This window comes from Carettochelys insculpta, chromosome 12, assembly GCF_033958435.1.
Source record: "Carettochelys insculpta isolate YL-2023 chromosome 12, ASM3395843v1, whole genome shotgun sequence".
NCBI classification, from domain to species: Eukaryota; Metazoa; Chordata; order Testudines; family Carettochelyidae; genus Carettochelys; species Carettochelys insculpta.
The window spans coordinates 34,369,906-34,390,878 of record NC_134148.1 but is presented as its reverse complement, the minus strand read 5'-3'; the positions used below and the strand labels follow the sequence as shown (position 1 = coordinate 34,390,878).

Below are 20,973 nucleotides of genomic sequence, written 5' to 3'. Positions count from 1 at the left end.
GTGATCTACAATAAATGTCAGAGCCCTGTCTTCTGTTACTTTCTCCAGTGTTTTACTTTCCTGCTTTTACTCACTATCTTTACCAGCAGCACAGCAACAATATTTTAATACACAGCAGCTTGCTTCTAAGAAGCTTAGTCTTATTTTCAATATTAGCAGCATTCTCTACATATTCTTCTTCCATCATAAAACAGGGTGCCTTTTCCTACTGTAAATTTCAAATGGCTGGTACCAATAACCTCAACAAATGATGTATCAATAGACCCACGCATCCAGAGAAATACTGTACTGGGTGCGAGCCAGAGGTGACTGGTGCCTATGTTGAGGGAAAGAGTGATGGGAGGGCCACCAGAGGGATTGGAAGGAAGCATGAGAGGTCCCCGTTTACCAATTAACCTTTAGGTGGGGGCATAGGCAGGCAGTGCTATCATGCATTACCTAAGCCTAGAGCTTCAGCCCCAACACGGCCTCCTTCACTCTTCTCCAGCATTAATTATATATTGGAGCAAGGAACTTCAAAGGCATAAAAAACATTTGTGGTCATTTTTTTTCTTTCAATGTCCCCCTTTTTTGTTTTTGGTACGTTAGGCAGAACAAACACCAATAGTGTACTATGTACGATTACCCACACTCATAGCCTTGCTAACCAGCCACAACCTTTTCTTTTCGTCCCTCATAAAGAAGTCTGTTAATGTCTCTAATCAGATCTGTTACCTGGCTTTGAAGCCCCTCAATTTCTGCTTTTTTTTTTTTTGTTTTAGACAACATGACAAGAACTCAGTACAGTACTTCAGACCAGAGCATCCTATTGATTAACATGACTGAACATTTTAATGTTTTCTCTCCCATTCTTTAGACATGCTAACCCTACATTTGATTTTTGGCCATTTCATTAGCTTTCTTTGAGCTCTCCATATTGTCATGAATAATTACAATATATTAAGAATATGTAAAAAGTAGTTCAAAATTATCCTTCCTACTTTATATTATCTTGAGTTTGTCACCACAGAATTACTTGTGTGATCACATGACCTTCTGATTAGGTCCCTCTAAGGTTCCTCACCACGGTCTCTAGTCTTGACTGACATAAACAAATATGTCATGTAAAATACTGCCCTTTCTGTCCATTCCCATACCATAAGTAATTATACTAAACAGCACTTGCTGCTCATATGAAAATGTGGGGCACACCAGAGTTAACCCTGGGCCAAGACAAAAAACTGACCATATTTTCCTCCTCTATTTTCTTTCTCTTTATACGTTTCTGATAACTGAAACTGAACATTACTTTGGTTATTCTGTTTCCTTCTTAGGTGTCTTGTCAAAAGGCTCATTTGAGAATTCAGATAAATTACATAAACCAATTCATTTTTATTCACTATTTTGCTGGGCTGTCATGAAGCTAAATTCACTAACATAATGTGCTCTTGATCTTCAGATGGAAGACTTACAAGTGAAAAGTGTTAGTAAACAGATATAGACAGCCATGCTGAGTTTCAATATGATGCATCATCATTGCAGAATGTGTTGCCTTATTCACTGAGTACTCGCTCCACTACTGCTGCCAGCTCCCATGGAACAATACAATAAATCGAACCTATAGGCTTCCACTTAAGCATTATCTAGAAAACTGTTTACAAAGGGTCCTCCAAAGAAGTTAAAAAAAAAATCAAACATATGAACTCTGTTACGCATTTCACAAATATTCGAATCATTGTATTCAGTTTGCTTACACAATGAAAGTGAAAATTACAGGTCGATTTGCATGCCACCACTCTTTGTGAACATACGCTTAAGTCAGGATGTTTTTGGCTATGACTAATCATTACTCAACATTTAGAAGAATCCTTACAATAAGAAGCTGAAAGGACCAACAAGTGACACACTGAGGTTATTAGGAAGATGTTCGTTAGTTAGGTGTCTTAATACTGGTTCCAATTCAAAGGTAACTCTAATGAAGCTGAACCTAGCACAGCTTTACACATTTCAGCTCCTGCAACATGAAAGCTGAAATAATTTAGCCTTTGTCTACATAAGGAATCCCCCATCCCCGATTTCTACCATTGGTGGCAGGCATCAGCATAGCTGCCCCAATATAAAAGCCAAAGAGAGACAGGGGACAGTGTTAGGTTCACCAAACTGGTTCCCCGCAAGGATAAGTCACACTTGTAAAAAGAGCTTTGCCAGCCAAGAATATTAATCATTTATATTGTTGCAGATAGATGGCTGTCTGGTCAGGCTACTTGCAGGAAAAATTGCCCTCAGGTTTAAACCTAAGTTCTTTATTTGATCCAATAAATGGTTGTGATACAAACATATTCTGCTAGTGAAAAGGGGTGTAGCAGGAAAAAGCAACCACAGACTCTTGGTGGTTACACCTTTTTACAACCTCCTGTTAGTTCCTTTCTCTGCTACAATCTCTCTCTTCTGGTCCTCAATACATCAGTTACACAGCCTGACATACAAACTCCTTTCTGGAGGGGAAAGGGAAAAAGCAAGTCGAATGAGTTATGTTTATCTTCTATCAATTGGCTGCCATAATTAATGAGAACAATGGATATTTTAAAGGAAGGGTAGCTATGAAACAGATCACGTTAGATACACCAGATTTTTCCTACTACTGTTTACAGGGCTTCATCTTACTATAAATCATTACCATTATGAGCAAGTCATTTCAGAGGCAGACGACTTTGCATACTTACATTTTAATGGCTGGGTTTGGTTACTTATCTGAAAACATAAGCAATGATAAGCAATACTAATCAAAAGGATTTTGAAAATACTTGTGCAAAGTCATTCTTTGTTTGCATTTGGGTTTATCAGTTTATCCTTGAGCTTTCATATCAATTCCTCTAATGTAGGCTGACTTTATTTTAAATGTTTAGAGGCAAATCTAAGCCCTGTTCATTTCAACAGGGTCACAATTTCACCCCTAGAATGCTGGCTGCTTAAATCATTTAATTTTCCCTACAGTGGAGATGCATAACAAGATGAAGCATTCATTTGAATACACTTGCAGCCATACCTTCTGGCGCTGAGATCTCTCATCTCGTCATCTAAACAAGGGCAAAATTATGCTTACAAGGCATAGCTCAATGAGGAACTATGATGCAGACTGTTCTTTCCTCTGTGTCAAAGGCTGGTGTTACTGCGCTACTGCAGGTACAAATGTGTAGATAAAGTCCTGATCAAATACAGTCATTAAAGACTTCATGGGACTTTTTGTAATGGCAAGGTTTGATATTTTCAGTCAAATTCCAACTCTAGCAAATACATTTTGTCTTCCTAAATGTTCCCAGCAGTTTCCGCTGGATCTATTATTAAAAACTGAAAAGCACTTGGGGATCTTTAGCAAGAAAAGGTGTAAAATGGTCAGATACTGAAATCAGGTAGACTAGTCTTTTGGTTTGGTCCATTCCTCCCTTACCATCACTTTTCACTACATTAGGCAGTATTTCAAATGCTAACTGCTTCACAAAAGACAATTCTTGCAGGTTGCAATGCTTGAATAAAAAACAGAAGCAGACTTCCTTTTATTTGTGTCATCTGAAGGAAATCGAGGTCTCTGGTGACGAATGTCATAATATAAAACCTCAAGGGGCTAACACTGAATTTCACAACATGTTTATTTTACAAAGAATGCTGTAATATTTCTTTTAGTAGCTCTTCTTGTGCACAAAGATCCCTGGGTATTTTAAAGCAAATGCCTAGCACTTAAAACCACCTATCCTATGTACAATGAGTTGCCATGATGAGCACATGCGGTGCGCACTCATTCCTGTGCTGTACTGACTGGGAGAGGAAGGAAGAATCCCTAGCTCCTTGGAGACTTCCTATTGCAATCTGAAAAGCTTGTTTTCCTTTTTGCATGGAAACAGACTAACTCTGGGCAGCAACTAAAGAATAAATATTACAGACATCTTAAAATAGTACCTGGTAATAAAAGTTAGTGGGGAAAAAAAAAAAACACATGAACCTGCCTCCAACTTGTGGAGCTGTTACTTTCACTTCTTATGTGATCTTCTAAAATAGCAGAAGAAATAAATAAAAGCTTCTCACCAATACTTTCTACCCCCCAAAACGAGGCACAGGAGGACATACCTTGTATCTATACCAGCAGGAGGTGAAAGTCTTGTTTATGTCATGTTTTTCTACTTCCAGGCTCACAGCAAGCTGCACATTCAGACAAATACTACATAAATACCAGACCGAGATAGCTGTAGGTGACATGTGGGAGTGCACATGGGAGTCGCTTGCATCCCTTGGTGTCTGCCCCCCCACCGCACCCCCACTGCACTCACCATCAGCACCATGCCATTTCCAATGAGCGGGGGGGCAGTCAGGCCTCTCCCCTAGAGCAGTGCAACTCGAGCTCGGCTAGGAGCTTGCACTAATCTTAGGCTAGACCATTCCAGGGGAGAGGGAGGGCTGCCCCTCACTCACCTGAAGCAATGAGGTGGGCAGAAGAGGGTCATGGGCAGGAGGAAGAGGAGCAGAGGCACGTGGCTGCTGCACCCCTGGAATCACCACACTGGTCGCCTCTGGAAATACCCACCAAATGTCATGCATCTCCTGTGATTTTTGTGCATGCAGGCCTCAGTTTACAGCTCCCTGCAGGCCAGGCTGAATATCATGATTTCAGATAGTATCTGGGAAACCAGAGACTAAGGAGCTGCCAATATCTTCCCCATAACCATGGAGTCACTATGATACCTGCTGTGAAAGAGTAGCCAGCTTGTGTGCCTACTCTCTGCCCTTGCCTCCCAGTCCTTATTTCTGGGGAGCTCAGCAGAGGACACGTCTGGTAAGGCTGCACCACAAAGAACAGGCTAATGGGTGGCCATGAGAGATATAAAAGGGAAGAAGGAGCTATTTGGAGGTCTCAGGCCCTACTGGCCCAAAGCTATGAGCAGGACAGGTGGGTACTGGAGGCAGCTATGGAGAGGTCAAGAGTTAACAGGAAAACAGAATGGGAGTGGGGGTACAGGGGATTAAGGAGCTGAATATAGGGGCAGTGTGGAGATTGGAATTAATGCATGGCAGGGGTTAATGGGACTAACTCCTCCAAGTTTCTCCAGCAAATCCCTGCAGCAAATTCCTGCACAACAACCTCATCTCCTTTAGACCTTCATTTACCTGCCATTAAGCCAAACTCTCCCTTTAATTCAGAGGGGTGCCAGGAAGTGTTCCCTGTAAGCTGAGCACTTGGGCAGCCACTCAGGAGAGATTCAAATATGACTCAGCTGATCAGCAGAGCACCCACAGCCACCAGCATTTGTTTCTACTGGTGGTACACATCTGCACATGCCTCTGTGCATATAACAAAAGTTATTCTGCACATTCATGGGGGAAAAAAATTAGAGGGAACACTGGTGCCAGGAATAAGGACCTTCCTTCCCATGACTGCTCATGGGAACCAACGCTGTGAGGGAAATGAGTGATTTGTTTCCACTGGTGGTCAAAAAAGATGTTGCCTTTCCTCAGACCTAATTGCACAAAGCTTAAAAAGAAGTGTGAGTCCATATGCAAATTATTCTGAACTAAGCAAATTAAAGCATTAACTTTCACAAGCTGTCACACAGAACACCTCAAAACTCAGCAGCAATGCATGCTAGCAATAGAGACCTGTAAAAATACTAAAAAAATGTTGTTAGAGGATGCACAAGTGGTACAAGGAAAATGGAAATATAAAGTCAGGAGATAAAAAATAAGATGGTTCAGAGAATTCTGAATCCCGCATGACATTGTGGCTTGGAAGTCTGTTCTCGCACCTGAATGTTTTGCAGTGTGAGTGCCACTTATTGCACCATCATTTTAAAGGAGGCTCAGAGAGCTTGAGAATTAGTTAACACAGCATTCAATGTACAACTAATTCATCTCCCATTTCATTCATATATATATAAAATTTAGAGTATCTGTCTGTCACTGCTATGGTTATCCAAGATCACTTCTTAAACTGCAAGAGCTAGGACCACAACATTTGGTATGTAGCTTCCTCTTATACTAATTTAAACCCAGGTCAGGTTTTGGTTGTGGCTGGAAAGTGGGAAATGCCTCAAATCCCAGGATTTCCCAGAACATGGAATGGGAGGGGACAGAGGGAAGACAGAGGCAAGAGGGAGAGGCACAGACAGGAGGGGCACAATATTGAGTGTGGCCACTGCGGGCAGCTGCAGCACCAAGAAAGCGACCAACAGAGGTGGGGCTATGCCATCTTGCCTGCCACAAAGACCAGGTAAGTAGTTCCCATGCCCTAAACTCAGAGCCTGCCCCTCTCTCCTGTGGAGAGCCTACAGGCTGCAGTGCGGGCAGCGCCCAGACAGCCTTTGGGCCACAGGAGGGGGTGCTGGAGGCTCGGGGCAGCCCCCAGAACTTCACCCTACTTAGAGAGCCTGCAGAACGGGAGGTACAGCTGGTGTAGGAGACAGCTGGGGAGGGGGACAGCCCCAGGACTCTGGCCTCCCCACAGTCTGCAGGGGGCAAATGGAGGGGGGCAGTCCCTGGAGCCTACCCACCTAGGCATCTCCTTGAATGCATCCTAGAATACTCAAGGAGATGATAGAGCGGGTATCTGAGTCTTTATCTATCATCTTTGGAAAATCATGGGAGACAAGGGAGATTCCAGAAGACTGGAAAAGGGCAAATAGAGTGCCCATCTGTAAAAAGGGGAATAAGAACAATGCAGGAAACTACAGACCAGTCAGTTTAACTTCTGTGCCAGGTAAGATAATGGCGCAAGTAATTGAGAAAAATCTGCAAACACTTGGAAGGTGGTGAGGTGATAGGGAACAGCCAGCATGGATCTGTGAAGAACAAATGATGTCAAACCAATCTGACAACTTTCTTTGATAGGATAAGGAGCCTTGTGGATAAGGGAGAAGTGGTGGGTGTGGTATACCTAGACTTTGATAAGGCATTTGCTATGGTCTCGGATGATATTCTTATCAATAAACTAGGCAAATACAACTTAGATGGGGCTACTAGAAGGTGTGTGTAAAACTGGCTGGATAACTGTACTCAGAGAGTAGTTATTAATGGTTCTCAGTCCTGCTGGAAAAAGTATAACAAGTGAGATTCCACAGAAGTCTGTTTTGGCACTGGTTCTGTTCAGTATCTTCATCAACGATTTAGATAGTGGCATAGAAAGTAGGCTTATTAAGTTTGCAGATGATACCAAGCTAGGAGGGGTTGCAACTGCTTTGGAGGATAGGGTCATAATTCAAAATGATCTGGACAAATTGGAGAAAGGGTCTGTGGTAAACAGGATGAAGTTTAATAAAGACAAATGCAAAGTGCTCCACTTAGGAAGGAACAATTAGTTTCACACATACAGAATGGGAAGCAACTGTCTAGGAAGGCCGCTTCCTCCCCTGGATGAAGATTCACATCTCTCCATCAGCTACAATGTCAGAAGGGGGGCAGCTGCCAGCCACTGTGCAGCCCCCATTGCCCTGGGCTGCCCCCAAGGAGTGCTGGTGGGGAGCATTCATGGCGCCCCCAGCCCCAAGCTGGGTGCAAGGTAGAAGCCAGTGGGTGGGGTATAAGGCCCTACCCCCATCCTTGGCCAGCCCTGGGAAGAGGCCAATAAAGCAGTGTGCACGCGCGCGCGCACGCACACACACACACGCACACACGCGCACGCACACCCCCTCTCCCCCGGGGAGAAGCCAACAGCTGCTTCCACCCCTGCCCTGATGCTCCAGCCCCTGAGCCTTCCCAACTCCCTGCTCTGAGATCCTCCTCACCCACTGCTCTGAGTCTGGCATTCCTCTCCACACCATCAGCCTCCTGCCCGGAGCCCCCCCACATCCTCATACTACTGCCCCAACTCCAGCACACCCCGCACTACCAGCCCACTGCCCTGAAGGGCGTGAGAAACACCAGATAAGTCTTCTAGTGTGATATCAAAAGAGATGCCGGTCTCAAACAGCCAGGACCCAAAATAATCATTTTGATCAAACCCAACATCTTAAACATTATCCCGAAATCAACTGCAGATCACGTTACATGTAACATGCTTTCTGCAGAAATACCAGAGTGGCAGGTTCAAAAAAAATGGTTAGCTCGATGAAGCAGGGTTTATCAGCTGAATGAAAGCACCACACTCAGTATTATCTCGTTTGTCTTCCTTACTGTCCCAAGCACATGTTGAACAGGAGGGGTGGCAACATTGTATTATGTGGAACAGAAGCAGTGAGACATGGAAACAAGTGAGCAATTGCCCAATAGAGGTTGCACCTCTCTCATCCAGCACACTCAGGACCTGGCAGGTCCTGAATGAGGGAATTTACCAGACAAAGGAGGTCTCCCAGCCCCTTCCCCAACTGCTAGCCTGCTGCCCCTCCCTGCTAGCAGCTCCACATCCCCCAGCCCCCCTCCCCCGCCAGCCTCTACCTCCACCCCACACCTGGAGCCCCCTTACCTCCAGCCTGGACTGCTCTGGCCCTGATCCTAGATATGGCTGGGCTGCTGGCAACAGCCCCAGATGCTGACCCTGTGGAGAATGGCCCAGCCCTGGCTGGGCTGCCAGCGCAGCTTCAGCCCGGGGTACCACAGCCAGAACATCCTCAGGGCCAAGGGCTCTATGGTCCTCTAACATCCATGGTCCTGCTGTACCTCAGATGTTACCAGACCAGAGAACATCAGTTTTGGGAGGTAGAACCTCTACTAGCTTCTTATATCCTCAGAAAGAAAAGGACCAAGTCATCTAAAAGCAACTGTCTATCACTGCTGGTGATATCACAGACAGCAGACTGATCGAATGAATCAGTACACACACCTGATTTTCATCCATCACCAGCAGGAGATCCAACAATAGAGTTTGTTTATTATATCCAGGCCTAAAACTGAACTTACTGGTGATACTTCCACACTGTTATTGTCTCAGCTAACATACAATGGAGGAACAAATAACAGCAGCTGGTTCTAAGCCCCGAGAAGAGATTCACCGGCAGTACTGTGCCCTATTTCAAAATGTAATCACAGCAAAAAATCAAATTTTCTCTGGTTTCAATCTTACCTCGGGAATTTTACAGCAAGCTTAGCATACAAGAGGCTTCTGATTTCCAGAAAAATTACCAAAATAACTGATCACAAGCAAAATTAAAGTAGACAAAATATTTTGTCTTTCAAATGACATTTTCACCAGTCATTTAATTGTAAGGGGCAGCATGGAGTTGAATGTTAGCATTTCAAAACTCAGCTGGCTGTCAAGGGTGAATGCATTCCTATTCTTGCCAGGTAATAAGAAGATACTCTTTCCTCCCAGTGGCCAAAATGTATAAGTCCACTCATACAATACACATAAAAAAGAATCCAAAGCCTATATGCAACTGCTTTTAAAAAAACATTTTTTTTTGTAATGTAAATGGGTCCCTAAACCAATTTTAAGGCAACAAGTCATTCTTTAGGTGGCAGTAAAATGAATCTGCCCAGGAGCCCATGCAACAATGAATGAGGGAAAAGCCCACCCAGCAGATACAAAAGAAAACAAATTGTTGATTGTTTAGATCAAACCTAGCCTACATACAAGAAGAAAGCATTATAAATAGATCACTTTAAAATAAGGAGCACCAGCAAAATTCCAAAGGCTGTTGGTAACACACCAGCTATGTTAAGGCTCAAAAGTACACTGCACATACTAACTACTTATCTAGGGTATCTTCTTGCCTCTTGATTGGGAGGGATACTTGGAAACTAAATTTCAAGACCAAACTGGTAGTGTAGCAGTACTGATTGAATGCAGTAGAGAGGCTCTTATATCCTTGTAGGTTCCAGATGTAAAGACCTATTTTTCAGGGGAACTGAGCAAATGAAGGCAATGAAAGATGCTTGTGCTCAACATCTCTGGGACAAAAAAAAAATCAGCCTTAACGAAGCATGTAAGAAGAGCAAGGATAAACTAGAAGGACAAGATGCACATTACATTTAGAGTCAATACTTCTGATGTAAAGATAACCCCAAAACTCTCTTAAAATGTGTAGATATTTTACAAGTTTTAAAATAAAAAGCAAAATCACAAGATGTATTTTTGCACTTCAATCATTTAATAACTATAATGCCAAAACAAGGAGATAAAAGCACACCTAATTGATTTTGGTTGCACTGTTCTTCACGTGTTTAAGAACAGAATGGATGGATATTTAAGACTGTAGGCTCAACAGCTGAGATCTGACAGGAAAAAAGATGTAGATAGGGCATAATCGAAACCTGTTAACTTCACAAGATACACAGTTACCCTCAAGAGTGTAGCTGACACTAAACAGACAGAAAACAATATTCTTCTCATAGACATCTTTGCTGTCTGAATGTACACTACAGAGGCATAAGTCTCCTGAAACATTTCAAAAATGTTCACTGCCATTTTCCATTTGACTGGATGTGTTACTCCTCAGTTATGCCACTTTCACGGTTTTAAAAAAAATGTAAAAACTCTCAGAATCGGATATATGGGGATTTTAAAGTAACTTAACCTGGTACATCTTTTAAAGGTAGCTTTGTTTCAGTATTATAAACTTCTTGTAGACTAAGCTGATAATTTAAGGAAACAAGCAAAGTGCAGTATGCCTCCCCTCTCCCTGCCATTTAACTGTTTACTAGTTTAATTTTTTAACTCGTTACATCAGCACACAAGGGTAAAAAAAGGCATCAGCTTTTGTTGTTTTTTTAAATAAGAATTTTTCTCAGTCCGATCTAGTTAACTGCAAAATGCAGTGGGTAGCATCAAGAGCATAACAATAATGTGACCATCCTACTAAACTCTGATGAGTGCCTATCATACACACCCAAGGTACATTTCATCTCTTTGGGTATCATGGTCAGTTCTTGTGCAAAGCAGCTGCCATGTTGAAAGAAATGGAAATTTAGCCTGCAGTGGCAATGCAGGATCAAAAGGTCTTATTTTTCCCCCACTGTTTATTTTGAATTGCATTCAGTTTGGCTAGTAAAGCGCCCTTTGATCTTTGTTTTGTTTATAGGTAATTTTTAACCAGTTTCTCTTCACATGTCCACACACTAAAGCTCAGATACTGCACAAACAGACTCCTGGTTTGTACACATAAGTTTTGTTGCCATAGCTGTGTGTTACAGGTGTAATTATTTTCCAACACTAGCAAAAGCTCTAGCTGTCCTACCAAAAATAAATAAAAATACTTCTAGTAATGTAGCTTATTTCACTTGGGCAATGAATACAAGCTATACTGGCAAAAAGTTTCTTTTTTGAAGTGGAAGCTTGATTTAACTAGGTTGATTTGCCAGTACAGCTATAGAATGGTTTCCCAAACTGGGGAACATGCCCCCCGGGGGGGTTGTGAAGAAATTTCAGGGGTGCGCACAAGGCAACCCAACCCCCTTATCATTCCCCCCACCCAAAGAAAGAGCCGGACTTTGCTTCTGGCTCTCAGCCCATGCCATTTTACACGGGTGACCTGGCGCAGCCGCTATAAAAAGCAGGCAGCCGGCCAAGACCCGCAAGGAGCTAGCCGCCTCCTGCAAAGACAAATGAGTGTGGGTTGGGGGAGGAGGATGGAGTTAGATGGGGGACTGGGAGTGCCTCGCTTGGATGAGTGGGATGGAGATGGGGTAAGAGCGGAGGGCTGGTGGTGCCTGGCTTTGTGGGAGGGGAGGGGCTCAGCTGGGTGAATCACAGGGCTTGGGCGGACAGCTGGCTTGAGGGTCTTGCAGGGCTCAGATGGCTGGCCCCAGCATCTCGGGGCTTGGGCAGCTTGAGCTGGCCCCGGCAGTGTGCGGCTTGGACAGGTGGCTAGTGGGCAGGCAGCTGGTCCTGGTACCGTGGGGCTCAGCTGGCCCCGGCGGCATGGGGCTCCAGTGGACAGCTCTGGCAGCACAGGTCTCAGGCGGGTGGGCGGCTGGCACAGGCAGCTCTGGCAGCTGGCACGGGGCTCAGGCAGCTGGCCAGCTGGGGCTGCACCAGGCACCTGCAATGGGCCAAGAAAAACGATTTGTGCTTATTTTTAATTTTAAGCAACATTTTTATATCAAGTTTTTGTGTATATTTTAAATTACAAATTGAATTTTTTGTTAAAAACTGGGGTTGGATAATGGTAAAGAAGAAGTGGGAGGGTGAGGGTTTCTCAAAAATCAAAAGGGGAGCACGATGCTGAAAAGTTTGGGAACCACTGAGCTATAGATATGGGCTAATGCACATACCTAACATCACCCAGGTGAAATGTTCTGCACACCTGGAGTCTCAACAGTATAGGAGGTTACACATCTCCAGCTCCAAAAGAAGAAAATCAGAGGGTTGTCTGGTTGTTTTTTAGTGAAATATTAATTTCACAGAAAAAATGTTTCTCTGTGACTCTATTATGCAGCAGTGAAGAATGGAAGAAAATGAGAGCGTGGAGAGGCAGCAGCGTTGTTTCTGCAGGTCTAAGAAAACCAGGAGCAACTTTCCACTGCAATGGGAAAAAGGAATCGGAAACTAAGAGCATTTTAGCCAGTATCGTCCTCCTTCAATAACCATCAAAGCAGATGACCAGCTCAAAGCTGCTACCAAAAAAGATGCTGTGTGACTGCACACGGCAATGAAGAATAAGGGTCAGGAACCTGCTCCTAAATTTAGCCTGTCACATAAGGAGTGAGAAACAGAGACTGATAAAGCCTGACATCCTAGTAAAAGACCAATAACTCAGTAGACTGCACTAAAGGTGTTCTGACACACAATGCCTGAAGGGATGGCACCACCCTTCTCACACTTCAGCTGCGTCTACACTACATTCCCCGTTCCAAAGGGGAAATGTAATGAGGGAGATCAAAAATGAAAATGAAGCACCGATTTACAAATCTTGCACTTCATTTGCATACTCTCACACGATCGTGTTTTTGGAAGAGACTTTTTCAAAAGCAAAAAGAGCTATGTAGACGTGGTTCCTTTGAAAATAAACCCTTTTTTTTTGAAAGAACCCTTCTTCCTATTTTGTTTTGATCTCTCTTATTTGCATTCTCCTTTTGAAAGGGGAATGTAGTGTAGATGCAGCCTTACTGCATGGCCCTTGCTGCAACCTTCAGATGCTACTAAAGAAGTTACTCTGAAGGGAAAGAAGTAAATGAATCAGAGACAGAATAAAACTAGAGCATTCCACACAAGTAGCACTGGTGGACAAACTCAAAAAGTAATACTTACCCACAACATGCTTTCTTTCACAATTTCCCTTTGTATCTAGTCTATATTAAAAGCCTGGTCCTATTTACCTCAAAGACCATGACTTATGCCAATTGACTTCAGTGTTCAAACCCCGAAAGCTATAACCTCATGAGGAGCATTACTTGTCTGAGCAAGTGCACTGAGTAATTATTTGATCTTGGCAGCATTCGAGTAAGGGAAATTATAACAGTTTAGTTAGCTGGAAACAGGTTGTTTACATTGCTAAATGCAAAAGATGCTGGGGAAAAAAACCTCGCTCTAAATCTGATCTAGGTATCGTAATAATTAACTTGACTGATATGCATGCTAATGCAACTAATCCACCAATAGTTTATTGTTCACTGGACAAAGAGGGGAAAATTTTCAGAAACAAATGCCAGTGAGGTGCTTAACTCCTACTGATCTCTCTGGGTGAAGTTAGGGACTTTGTTTTTTTTTTTTTAAATTAAGACAGTAATGATTAAATAGTCTGAGGAGATTTTTAAAGGCACAAATAACAAACAAAACCCTACAGCTTCTCTCACACAATAAAGAATTTTAAGAGTGGCTTAAAGTTCGGAGAAAGTTAAATTTCCAATGCAACGTGAACATGAAGAACTTGTTTGTCTTATATTCCTATAGTTTATGGCTGCTGAACTTGTTCTCATGTGATGCTGATCATTGGTAAGTTGTATCACATATCATGTACTGTTTTGTAATATTTATACCTATAACTACAAATGATAATGGTATTGAAACCCTATGCTTTTTCCATCTGTTCATTCTGGCATCTGAGCTATCCCACAACGGTGATTCTGGATGATGAGTGAGAAAAAAAGAAATCATGAAACAAATGTGAAATAGGATTCCCACAAATAAATACACTGCAATATTTCAATCACAAAGGTGATGATTTCTGGTTGAGAGTGCATTGGAAGTGGCTTTACTACACAGCATGCTTCAACTGACGCGCATGCATTAAAATCAGGGAACTAAGAGCTGTCTTTGACTTCAGTAGATAGTAGCACTCCTAAAACTCGAGCAATTTTTATTTAGAAGACCGTAGTGTAAAGAGAATTGGGAAGAACAGGCCTTTTTTTCCCCACCAGAAGGTTGCAGTTTTAAACCAAGGTCAGTTTTATTGCATAGGGTGAACACCAGTGTAAGTGCTCTTTTTCTGATTTACACTAGGATTAGTTTGGTTTCTAATGTTGTAGGGTAATCAACTTTAAATTTAAACCAAAAGAATGCCACTTTTAATGTATGTAAGAGCTTTCTCATGTAGATAAGGTTTACTTTTGTCAGCTAAGTTTGAAAATTTTAGCCTAAGTGACTTAAGCAAGGTTCAACAAGAGAATCTGGTCCCACGTTTTCAGCCACAAGAGTATGCTTCATCTCTAATATCTTGATGAAACCTGCTGCGCAGGGGTCAAATATTATTGTTACAGTACCTGCCCAAAAGTTAAGATGGGTAAGTAGTAAAGTTTAGCAAGTACCCAGAAAACTGTGCTGTACCACCACTAACTAATAAAAATTCCCTTCAATATCCGGCCTACAGCTACAACTCATCCCTTGCTCTACAAGCACAATGGGTTCCCAACTTTCTGCTCGCAGGTGAAAACTTGTAAGAGGGATACTAAATTCTCATTAAAATACATGTGAAAGTCTCTGACTGGTTCCAAGATCTCAGCGAAGGAGTGGCAGCAGGTGGCGCTGCTTTTGAAAGGTAAGTGAACCTTGGGTTTGGGGGTTGGAAAAGATTAAAGGCTGGGGGCAGTTAAGGGCCATGAGTGGGAGGGAGGGTTAAAACCTGTGGCCAGTTGGGCCCGTGGGGGGTTCAGGCTGCTGAAGGTGGAGTGTGTGGTTGGGGGGAGGTGGTCAGGCTGCAGTGGGTTAAGTCTACCGGGGAGGCAGGGGTCAGGCTGCCACAGGGCCAACAGTGATGGGTAAGACTGCAGCGAGGCCACCGGGGGTCAGGGGGATAAGACTGCAGTGGGGCCAGTCTGAGGGGCTGGCGGCTGGGGGTGGGAGTTTCAGGCTGCTGTGGGGCCAGTCTGCAGGCCAGCATGGGGCTAAGGCTGCTGCTGCAGGTGGGGCTGGCAGCAGGGATCAAGCTGCTACGGAGCCAGCTGGAGAGGGCAGGGGGTAGGCTGCCAAGGGTTGGGGCTGTGGGGCTGGTGGAGGGTCAGACTAGGGCAGGTTGGAGCCGTGGCAAGGGGATTAGCCTCGTATTAGCGGCGCTTGTAGAGTGAACTAAGGTAAGTAAATGTGTCCCTCATTTAAGGGAGTACTCATTAGTAAAGTACTCATTTAAGGAGAGATGAGTGTTCTGTAAAGAGCATTCATTTGTACTTAACCTAAAACAAGATAAGATTCACAGTAACAAAATAGATGGTGATGAACAAAACTAAGATTCATTAATAACCCAGCAGGGAGAGGGCTATGAGGAGCAGGAATTCTTAGGATGTAATGAAGTGAAAGGTTTTGCCCTGTAGTACTTTACAAAAGAAGGTTGGCTAGCAGCACATTACCTAATAGCTCCCTGCTGGGAAGGAAGACACATTGTTTGCCAACTGCTGTGTGTTCAATGCTCGCAACTGCATGATTTGGTTAAACAAATACTATCTGATTATTACATACGTCACTTTGACATTTACTCTACCACCCAGCTATCATCACTTGGCTTTCAAAGATTGCTCTAGCCATACAGGTTTCCCAACAATCACTGTGAAGTCTGTAATCCGAGAATTAGCTTTTGGTTTTTCACTTATGTGTTCCTAAGCAAATCAATCCCCAGTGGCTTGAAAAGGGTTTGTCAGTAATAGGCTGAGGGACAAGAAAGAGGAAGCCAATGTCCTGGTTTAATACCCAAATAGTAGTGAGGACCTGTGCTGAGGAGTGGCATGTGGGAGTTTCTAGGGGAAATGAAGCAGAGGGATTTCCCTCTTACAGAAGAGGACCTGACTTTCCTCTCTTTACTACAACTCCCTCTGTCCATCTCCAGACTACATTCTCACCAGACACAAGTAGGGAGTGAACAGACATTAGTCAGGAGAACCACTGTGCAAGACGGCACCTCTCTGCTGTCACTTCCTTTCTCCACAGATACCCATCCCTACTCACATCCCCCCGCTGGGGTACCACCTGCCCAGCCCCCGCCACCTTCCTCCCACCTACACCCAGTCCTTCCCCTTCTCTCATCTTCCCATAAGGCGTCCGCTTTCATCAGTGCGCTCCCCTGCCCTCACCCCCACACATCCCAGTCTCACCACTCCACCACCCCCAAGTAGTGCCCACCCCTTCCCACTCCCACATTTCCCCCCATTGTCCCTTCCCTCAAAGCACCCCTTGCCAGCCCATCCCTTCCCTCCCACATACAACCCCATCCACCTCTCCCCGCAGCAATGCGCCAAGAGGCCAACCCTCACCCTACCATTGCCCCCAGTGCCTGTCCCTGCCCACCACTAATAAACATAGTGCCAACCCATCGCCCCACCATAGCCCCCAGGGGCTGCCCCCCTTTCACCCACCAATGCACCAAGAGCCCACCCCTCCCCCCACCACTGCCTCCGGGGGCTGCCCCATTCCCTCGCTGCACCCAGTGCCCGCCCCTCCCCCCACCACTGCCTCCGGGGGCTGCCCCATTCCCTCGCTGCACCCCGTGCCCGCCCCTCCCCCCACCACTGCCCCCGGGGGCTGCCCCCTTCCCTCGCTTCACCCAGTGCCCGCCCCTCCCCCCACCACTGCCCCCGGGGGCTGCCCCCTTCTCTCGCTGCACCCAGTGCGCGCCCCTTCCCCCCACCACTGCCCCCAGGGGCTGCCCCCTTCTCTCGCTGCACCCAGTGCGCGCCCCTCCCCCCCACCACTGCCCCCGGGGGCTGCCCCCTTCTCTCGCTGCACCCAGTGCGCGCCCCTCCCCCCACCACTGCCCCCGGGGGCTGCCCCCTTCTCTCGCTGCACCCAGTGCCCGCCCCTCCTTCCACCACTGCCCCCGGGGGCTGCCTCCTTCCCTCTCTGCACCCGACGCCCAGCGCTCCGCCCACTCCCCTCCCCACGCTCACCCCGCGGGTCAGTGCGCCCAGCGCCCCTCTCCCCCCGGGTTCCAGCGCCGCGATGGCGCCCCGGGCACCCCGCGGGAGTCTCGCTCTTACCGGCTGGGGTGTCCCGGGCTCCCCTCCCCGCCAGCTCCTGCAGCGGCTTCCCGGCAGCCACTCGCAGGGGAGGAGCCCCGGCCGCGGCTTAGCGGGCGTTCGGTCCCAAAGGGCAAGAAGCTCTCAGCGCCCCGGAGAGGCGAGCCCCAGGCCGGGCAGTCCCCCTGCGGGCGGCCCGCTTCACTGTCCCCTCCCCAGCGGCAGAGAGACGCTCCTCGGGGGTTTAGCTTGAGCGGCGCTGGCTGCTGGCTGTCCCTTTACATGGGTCAGATGCAGGAAACTGGGGTGGGAGATGAGCCACTAATGATTTAAGGCCAAGCCTTGAGGTTCCCGCACGTGAAGTTTTAAGAACCGAGGAAACGTTGCGTGTCCTCACCCCCCGTCAAAACATCCAAGTGGAAACCTGTAAATCAGCTGCTCCCTTATTTCCGCCTTGGCCAGTCCCCACGCGTCTGATCTGTGTTCTGGTTGGTGTGCGTGCATAGGGTGAGCGCTCCCTTTGTGGACGTTAACCGCTAACAGTCTAACCCCAGCCCACTTAGAAAGGTGGTAAAAGAAAATAATTTAGTGTCGGATTCTGAAAATAATCAGTGAAAATCATTAACAAACAGGTAAGTGGCCTCTAGACATAACAAAGTTGGTTTTTTTTTTCTGTTTTTTAAAGCTGCCCTTCTTTCCAATAGTTGTTACAGACAAGCGTAACAATGCATAGCCTGTTCCTGCTTCGAGTATCTTCAGGCCTTGGGGAGGAAATGTTTACACCACAGTCCTTGCTGTAGTGCCATTGTGTAGACACTTTCTAAATCGTGGATGGGGTTTTTCCATCGAGGCGTGCATCCATCTCTCTGAGTGGCCATAATTAGGTGGACTAAAGAATTGTTTGGCAGACCTGCCAACAGCAGGGGTTAGATCAGTTTCACTACTTCGAAATTGTTCACAGTCCTAAGCGATATAGTGATGTTTATCAAATTTTTATGGCTAGACTAGGCCTGGTTCTCTCTTGCCCCTTGCATAGATTTTTTTCAGTGCAAAATAGGTGTAATGTCCTACCATTCTGATCTGATAACATTTAACAATTCCCTCACTCTAGCATAAGTTCATACGCAAGGAGCGGAGCAAGGAGGAATCAGGCACTGTATCTTCAGTGGAAGTAAAGATACTAACGAAGGGCTCGCCCTAACTAGGGAAATTTGTGGCCATGTAACAGGCAAATGATGAATGTAAATTCACTAGACCAGTCCCAAGAAGGGCTTGTGTAGTGAATCTGGTGTCAGGGGTTGCAGTGTAACTACATCTGCACAAAATACACTCTTCTAATGACAGTGCCTCAGACCCCAATGTCATAATCCAAGATGGGAGTCATGCCACTGAATGCTGTGACCCAGCCTACAATCAGATCTGGATGGGTAGACCCTTGGTGCAAGTGCAGGGTTCCAGATGAATCCAGCTGTAGGATCAGGGGCAATGAGATTCCTCACATGAGTAGGGTCACTCAACTCATCGTGTCTAGGCATGTTTGATCAAGGCCACATTTAACTTGGGCCCTGATCTGGAAACAGACAGTTATAAAGGCAAGTATCAGGACCTCAATGCGATTTTTGGGGACATGGATCAATCTTCACATTGCACTTCCTAACTATATCCAGCAGGGGTCCAGGAAGCTAATTATCCAACCAGCAGAACAAATTTGGTGAAGGATCCAGATTGCATACATTGCACATATGCAAAGAATGCACATTCAAGGTGTGTATGGTGCTGAGCTGCAGTATTCATTTATGTCAGTATTGGCTCAGTGGGGAAAGTATCATGCTTCTTCACAAGAGCCTCTCACTCAAATGCTAACCAGGCCAACCTTATTCAGGGTAGGTCTACACTACAAGGGGAGGTTGAATTAAGATATGCAATTTCAGCAACATTAATTACATAGTTAAAGTCGACATATCTTAATCTGGGCTCCCGTCAGCTTCCCTTACTGATAACGGGGCGCAGGAGTACCAGTGTCAATGAGGGTTCCGTATAAATTCAATTAAGCACATCCTCGCTAGGGGCATTAAATCTAACTCCAGAAGATCGACCATGGCAGGGTCAATCCTCCCTGTAATATAGATGTACTCTTAGACGGTGCAAGAAGAAGGGAATGCCTCCAGAGAAAGTCAGCTCAGAACCCAAAATTAATTGAGTATATCGGCCAAAAATAAAGAAACAATATTTTGCCATTTTCATGTTAGCTGTGTTATTTTTCATAACTCTCTAACTTAGCAAAATTGAAAAAAAATAAAAACATTTGTTTCAGCTATGCAAATAGCTCCTGGAACAAAAGCCACATATCCCTGAAAAACCGGTTCTGTTGGTTCTGAACACACCCCAAATATACTTTATTTAGCGTTCAAGGGATTATATTTTTATTGGTGAAAGTGGGAAACATTATTTGTGTTGTACATATGTGCAAAAATGTTGAAAAAATACTTGCATCCCCAATCAAAATGTATAGGTAAAGTGCTGCTTGAGAACTTATTAGAATCAAAATCACGGTCATTTCAATTTCTGGCTTAGACTTGCTGCAAATGGGTTAGTGAATGAATAGTAAAAACAGGTATGATTTCTTGGCTTTATATTTATTTTGTATATTTTAATATAAGATGTTAACAATTTGTGTTTCAATAGTTTATAAAGCTTTAACTTTTTGAATCTCAACATGTACTGTCATTGAATCACTGCAACACCTCAATGCTTAATTTCCTCACAGCTGTGAAAATGTGAATGTAGTCAAATAAAAAATACCTTAAAATTATCATTGATATTGTTCATCAGAATTTAAAAAAAATAAAAATTAAATTCTGCCAAGTCTTAATTGTTGTGTATACATTCACATTACAGCCAAACAGCACATGTGTTGCAAGGCTGTTAATGCAGTGTAAAGAGGTTATTTTTCCTTTGACTGATTGGACTATCAGATCACCATTCCAGCACTAGGGATGTAAAATCCCATTTAATTAGTTAACTGGTTGAAAGATAAGTTTAACCGGTTAATTGATTAAATGTGGGGAGAAGGTAGAGGGGGTGGAACGCCACTTCCCTCCCTCCCACCTTCCCTGCCATCTTCAAAAACCCTGATTTCCAATAGAAAAGCTGCTGCCTTCCCATGGAATTGCGGGCCTGTCTTCAAAAAGCCGGACTGGAGCACCCCCACCTGCAGCATGCCCCAGGACACCATGGATGAAGGTTGTTCCACCCACTCTGAAGCGTGTCAGCCAGTGGCAGGACCAGTGGGACTGGAACAGCCGCCTGCCCGCAGCGGGCAAAGGACTGCTCCAGCCTTTGCCAGTTAATTGTAACCAGTATGCCTTTTCTGTTTAAGGTAAGGTTTACTGCTTACCTGGTTAACTGTTACACATTAACATCCCTAACCAGGACTAAACAGGACTCCAAAGATGTGGCAAGAGAAAGTTATAAAATAAGAAATAAAGCACTCATAAAAATCAGCCACTAAAGCCAAGAGGATTTTTCCTTGTGGTGGAAAATAGGAAGAAAAAGTAGTGGAAATTAATATAGATCCAAGTTGAGCAAGCAGGTAAACCAGGAGCTATACATGCAAAAAGACCTAGACTGAGGCCAAAACATTAATTATTGGGTATTTTCAAGAGAGAGAAACAATGACCAGAATAAGAAAAGTGAAAT

At 44.8% G+C, this 20,973-nt stretch overlaps 1 protein-coding gene across 1 annotated transcript in view; it reads right to left on the bottom strand.

Annotated features, from left to right (window-relative positions):
• MCTP2 (multiple C2 and transmembrane domain containing 2) overlaps positions 1-17,522 on the bottom strand; it is a 179,711-nt gene extending 162,189 nt beyond the window's left edge. Inside the window, exon 1 of the mRNA XM_075006809.1 lies at positions 17,296-17,522. The gene's annotated coding sequence lies outside the window, so the exon portion shown is untranslated. The remainder of the gene's footprint in view (positions 1-17,295) is intronic.
• Positions 17,523-20,973: the final 3,451 nt, after the last annotated feature.